Genomic DNA, 6752 nt, shown 5'->3' on the forward strand with positions numbered 1-6752 from the left:
TAGACAAAGCTGCCTTTAAGGTGGCCGTCTTGCAGCTAGTTATCTAGCCGGGTGCCTCCATTGCTGTCCAAAGGATGCTAAGTTTTATGGCATTTTCCTTGCTTTGATAAGTTGCCATTCCTACACGGTAGCTCTCCCTGAAGACAGAAACTGATGTTATTGTGGAATGTTGATTGTTGTATATATTGTATCAGTTTATGTCGGCAGCAAGTGAATTTCCATTCCAAGGAATGAGTGCATCCCATGCATCCCTTTTTACTGGGGTCCTTGTCGATTGCCTTAGTTAGAGACCTGTGCAGCCTGTGACCTTCCAAGCCCAACACAGCCCACCAACCTGGCACATGCTTAAAAACTTCCCCACTCTGCCACCTTATTTTTGTAGTCCCAGGCAGGTCCCGGTTGCTTGTAGTCAGCTTGGTGGGTCACGAGTTGTGTAGATCAGCCTTAGTAGTGTGCTTTATAACGCAGAAAGGTTAAGGCTTGTGACCACTACATGGCCCTGCCAGATGAAAAAATGTCACCCCAGTCCTCCACAATACCCTTGTAAGCTTCATTGATTTTGGTGCAGGTTATTTTAATGAAATAGGCCTAAGGTTGCGACTTTTCTGCAGTCCCGCTGCAAGGTTTTGTGGGGTGAGGAGAGTGAAGTAGGTGTTCTTCTGATGGGATACAACGAGGAATCAGTATCCCTGAAGCGGCTTGCTTTCCCTGGTATGACTTTGGAAATTTAACCGCATAGCAGATAGTTTACAAGCCAATTTAAAGTTTTTAGCGGTCCCCTTTAGAAACTGTTTAATAAGAAGAGTCTAGACTCAGCTCAAAGGTCCTGTCTCATTTAGTACTTATGAAATGCCAAAAGGCTGGACATGAAATAGACCTCCTATTTTGCTGTTCATTTCAAACTAGGACTTTGCAATCTTGTTTTGAGTGTGTTTGTGTGTGTGCTAGAGAGGCTATTCACCTCTAACTTGAGATATTTATATTTTACTAGCAGAGACTTGAAGTGTAGAAGAATGTAGGGCTTTGATTGAGGTTTAAGAAGCCATGAATTGGATGAGGATGTGATGCCACCTTTTTCCAGTTTGCAATCTACAAAACCAAAAACCCCTGGGCCACGAATGGGGAAGCGCTGCAAGCAGTTGCATGGCCTGTGGATTGTGCAGTATCCCACACCCAGGACCGCATGGATGTTTGCCTGGGCTCAGCTACCTGTACTGGAGTGGGGGGAGGGTGGTGTTAGCAGAGAGGTTTGCTTTGTGAATCATGTCCTTAATTGCCCCAAAGGCATGACATGCGTATCCAAGCCCACAGCTGAACCCTTTGCTAACCTTAGCTAATATAAGTGACTTGATGTTGCCGGTTGCATTGATAGGTAACTGGTCAGCATTGGATTTTGTATTTCTGTGTGTTCCCTACACTTGTGTGTTTTGCAAAAAGTTGTTTTTTTCCCCCTTATTATTTAATATTTATTTTATTTATTGTTTTCCACACACAGATGTCAGGTAGCTTGTCTATCCTGCAAATAAAAGTTTGAAACCTAGCTGTTATCTGTACATTTTCTTTGCGCCTCCCATTCCTCATTGGGGTATGAAGTTATGCATTCCACAGATTACTATTTTCTACTCTTAAGAACTGGGGCACCATCTAATTTTGTAGTGGGGCCCAAAGCAAGTCTCTGTTCATTAGTCTCTTGGTGCCTAGAATTTCCAGGCTTGGCGTTAAACTGAAAGCAATCCCCCCACCCCACTCATCTATTTATTTTCTGCTCTCTCTGACTGTAAGTGATTAAAATGCTTTTTCTATAAGCATAAGATTTTTATTTTTTTAAAGTGATGATGTTCTTGCCCGTTTTCCTTTATATCCAGTGGTGTTATTCCTAAAGCATTTAAATTACAAAATTAAGATAAAGCCAGATGCAGCTTTTTCTGGGAGTTTACCTTAGTGAAGACCTCACTTGGAAAAACAATATAACTCAGGTGGTTAGGAAGGCCCAACAGAGACTCCATTTTCTCAGGGTCTTGCGAAATAACAATGTTAAAGAACAATTGATGACCTCTCATATTGTATCATGGTGTGGTACGTTGACTTGACAGCCACGGACAGAAAGTCTTTACAGAGGGTGGTGAACACAGCCCATGATATCATGGGCTGTCGCCTGAGCCCGCTAGATGACATAGCAAGGGATCGTTGCCTTAGGAGAATGAGAAAAATTCTTGGACGATTCACACCCCGGCTAGCACCTCTTTAATCTTCTACCCTCGGGCAGGAGATATGGAAGTATAATCAGTCGTACCAACAGCCTAAAAAACAGTTTCTATCCGTGGGCTGTTAGGCTGCTGAACGGAAAATAATATAGTGCAACTGACTAAAGGGGTTGGTGTGTTGTGCTACAAGCACACAGAGTGCAATGAGATTGAGTGTTTGTGGGGAGAAGAGGGAGGCTCGGTTAATTTCATTGTACACAGGTTGTACATTGGCAATAAAGGTATTATTATTATTATTATTATTATTATTATTATTCTCATGAAAGATAAAATCTCTTGTATGTCTCTTACACCATGATCCAAATAAAAAAATTCCTTCCTGTAGCACCTTAAAGACCAACTAAGTTAGTTCTTGGTATAAGCTTTCGTGTGCATGCACACTTCTTCAGATACACTGAAACAGAAGTTACCAGATCCTTCTATATATTGAGAAGGTGGGGAGGGGTATTACTTAGAAGGGTGGTGGGAATCGGAGATTGGCAGATAGCTGAGATGAGCCTGTTGACGACTCTTAACGACTGTAATAGGTCTTACAGGAAAAGGCAAGGGGTGAGAAGGTGAGAAATGGCTTAGTCATGTATAATGAGATAAGAATCCGATGTCTCTGTTCAGACCAGGTTTCTCCATTGTTTTAAGTTTGGTAATGAGTTGTAATTCAGCAGCTTCTCTTTCCAGTCTATTTCTGAAATTCCTTTGTAGTAAAACAGCTACTTTGAGATCTTGTATAGAATGTCCTGGGAGATTGAAGTGTTCTCCTACTGGTTTCTCTGTTTTGTGATTCTTGATGTCAGATTTATGTCCGTTTATTCTTTGGCGTAAGGTTTGGCCTGTTTGTCCAATATAGAGAGCTGAAGGACACTGTTGGCATTTGATGGCATACACAATGTTAGACGATGAGCAATTAAATAGTCCCGAGATGGTATGTGTGATGTTGTTGGGGCCAGTAATGGTGTTGTCCGGGTGTATGTGGCAGCAAAGTTGGCATCTGGGTTTATTGCAGGCTCTGGTGCCAGTGTCCGTGTTAAGTCTGGTTGTAGTATTATTGTGGGTTAGGAGTTGTTTAAGATTGGGTGGCTGTCTGTAGGCAATGAAAGGTCTTCCTCCCAGAGCTTGAGAAAGAGAACTGTCATTGTCCAGGAGAGGTTGTAGATCTCTGATGATGCGTTGAACTGTTTTAACTTGGGAGCTGTATGTGATGACTAGTGGAGTTCTGTTATTTTCTTTTTTGGGTCTGTCTTGCAGCAAGTTCTCTCTGGGTATCAGTCTGGCTCTGTTGATCTGTTGTCTAACTCCATCTGCTGGGTATTTTAGTTCTGAGAAGGTTTGCTGTAGATCTCTTAGGTGAGAGTCTCTGTCTGTAGAATTGGAACAGATGCGGCTGTAACGTAGTGCCTGGCTATATACAATGGACTGTTTGGTATGTTTGGGATGGTAGCTAGAGGCATGTAGATATGTTTGTCGGTCAGTTGGTTTACGGTATAAGGTGGTGTCTATGTGTCCATCCTGTATTTTTATAGTAGTGTCCAAAAAATGTATTTCTTGCATAGATTGATTCATTGTAAGGTTGATTGTGGGGTGAAAATCATTGAATTTCTGGTGAAAGGTGTCCAGGGTCTGTTGACCATGTGTCCAGATGATAAAAATATCGTCAATGTATCGTAGGTACAAGAGAGGTTTGAGTGGGTAGGAGTTTAGGAAACGTTGTTCTAAATCTGCCATGAAGATGTTGGCATACTGTGGGGCCATGCGGGTGCCCATTGCTGTGCCGCTGATCTGAAGGAACAGGTCATCACTGAATTTGAAGTTGTTGTGGGTAAGGACAAATTGGCAGAGTTTGGTGGCAAGGTCCGCTGTGGTTTTATCTGAAATGGTGTTCCTTATAGCTTGTAAACCATCGTTGTGTGGGATGTTGGTATACAGAGATTCCACGTCCATAGTAGCTAGTATAGTATTGTTGGGAAGATTATTTAAAGATTGTATTTTCCTCAGAAAATCTGTGGTGTCACGTACATAGCTGGGAGCACTGATGGCATATGGTTTCAGAACAGAGTCCATATAACCGGAGACACCCACTGTAATAGTGCCAATACCTGAAATGATGGGGCGTCCTGGATTTCCTGGTTTGTGTATTTTAGGTAGAAGATAGAAAGTTCCTGGTCGAGGTTCTGTTGGTGTGTTGGTGAGGATCTGTTCTTGGATGTGTGGGGGTAGCTCCTTAACAATCTTGTTCAGTTCTTTCTTGTATTCTTGTGTGGGGTCTGAGTCCAATTTTGTGTAAAAGGCGGTATTGGAAAGTTGTCTGCGAGCCTCCTGAATGTAGTCAGTTTTGTTCATGATGACGACAGCTCCCCCTTTGTCTGCTTCTTTAATTATAATGTTTGGGTTGTTTCTGAGATTATCTATGGCTCTCCTTTCAGCATGGTTTAGATTTTGTTGTAAGCGATGGTGTTTTCTGGTTACATCTGTTTGGATTCTGGGCGGAAGCAGTCAATGTACAAGTCCAGTGTGGTATTGCGTCCATCAGGAGGGGTCCATGTGGAGTCCCTTTTTGTGTAACACTTTTTCAGTGGTAGTTGGTGGTCAGTGTTCTGTGTTATCTCATTATACATGACTAAGCCATTTCTCACCTTCTCACCCCTTGCCTTTTCCTGTAAGACCTATTACAGTCGTTAAGAGTCGTCAACAGGCTCATCTCAGCTATCTGCCAATCTCCGATTCCCACCACCCTTCTAAGTAATACCCCTCCCCACCTTCTCAATATATAGAAGGGTCTGGTAACTTCTGTTTCAGTGTATCTGAAGAAGTGTGCATGCACACGAAAGCTTATACCAAGAACTAACTTAGTTGGTCTTTAAGGTGCTACAGGAAGGAATTTTTTTATTTCGACTATGGCAGACCAACACGGCTACCCATCTGTAACTGGAACCATGATCCAGTTTTAGGAGCAAATGCTCCATTTGTAGACCTTTATTGTGAGCCATGTCCTAGTGCTTCAAACACAAAGTTAAAGCAGGCTATAAAAAAAAAAGCCTTTGATTATATTGTGGAAATGACAGGTTGACAGTTTTTCAACCCTGGTCCCACTTTTATTAGCTCCAATCTAGTCACAATCTTGGTTATATTCTGCGAATGCATGTCTTGATATGAAAACTGCATGGGGAATGTTTTTATGGCTTTTTACATAGTCAACTAGGTCACCTTTTTGATAAGTAACAGCCAGATAAATCCTGTATTTAAATTATGCCAGTATCAGAAAGATACTGTCTCTGCACTATATCCAATGTGTGTTCCACCCAGAACAGGAGAGGAAAACACATACAGGTAAGAAAACTAAAATCAACCCCACGTGTCCCTGGAAACTCCTTCAGTACAAATCAGGGACTACTGAAAGCAACATCAACATGCCGCTCACATGTAGAGGGAGTTAATGAACTCAAGGTATTGGAGATGTGGCTGTGGTAGCTACCGCTTCATCGCATGTGATGTGATGACCCAGCAAGAACCCTGCGGCACCTGGTTCCCAGATAGCCCAAGTTCCACTCAGAGGAAGACCCGTTTAAATGAATGGACCTAAATTAGGTGTGTTGATTAATTTCAATGGTTCTACACTATGAATGGGATCGTATGAGCTGTTCAACAGTGGACGAGAATGTCTTGGAAGGTAACACTGCGTCCTTATGAGGTTTTTAAGCAGGGAATAGTTGCCCACTTTTGAGGCATGCTAGAGCTGTTGATTTTCTTGCATAGGCTGGTGGTTGAGCTGGATGAACTCTCTGGGAGTTTCTGTAGAGTTTTGGAGAACTCAAAAACTTGCTATCTTGTGGACCTTTTGGTTGGCCTAATAAAAACATTGCCTGAATAAGAACTTTGGGAGCTTTGGGGGGGGGGGGGAACCCTGCGGTGGTGGCTGAGATATACCAGAATGCTGGAAGGACAAAAAAAAACCCCTATCATCATCTACTCAGTGGTCTCAATATCTCAGCGCCCTTTATACATTTGAATGCATGGCTTGCCATTGTCAATCTCATTTAGATAGCTATTTGGACACATGGATTGCCTACCTATATGTTTAAATTGGGATGGATGGTAGGGCTGCCATACATCCATACATTACCAGGATTTTAAGGGCGGAAGGGACATCCAAGGGGAATTTCAGGAAGGCAGCAGCTTGTTCTGGATCTTTGGCAAGTTGTGGGTTTTTGGCAACCCTAACTGATGGGATTTTAAAAAAATATCATTAAGACTTTTAACATTTATCATCATACACAAATCATAATAATTTTACAAATAGGATTCTCAGAATCCCCAAACTTCCCTCCACCCCATCCGTAGTTTCCCCAGATATTCTTTTCAAACTGCATCATATCATATTTTCCATATTTTCTTAAATCTCAATTTTTATCATAATTCTCACTTCGTTGCAAGTGTTTTTAAAAACCTGCCAATGTTTTCAGTTGTTTACAGTGTTCTTTCAAGTAACTTAAACCC

The sequence above is a fragment of the Podarcis pityusensis genome, assembly GCF_964106645.2.
Source record: "Podarcis pityusensis genome assembly, chromosome: 2".
Classification (NCBI taxonomy): Eukaryota; Metazoa; Chordata; class Lepidosauria; order Squamata; family Lacertidae; genus Podarcis; species Podarcis pityusensis.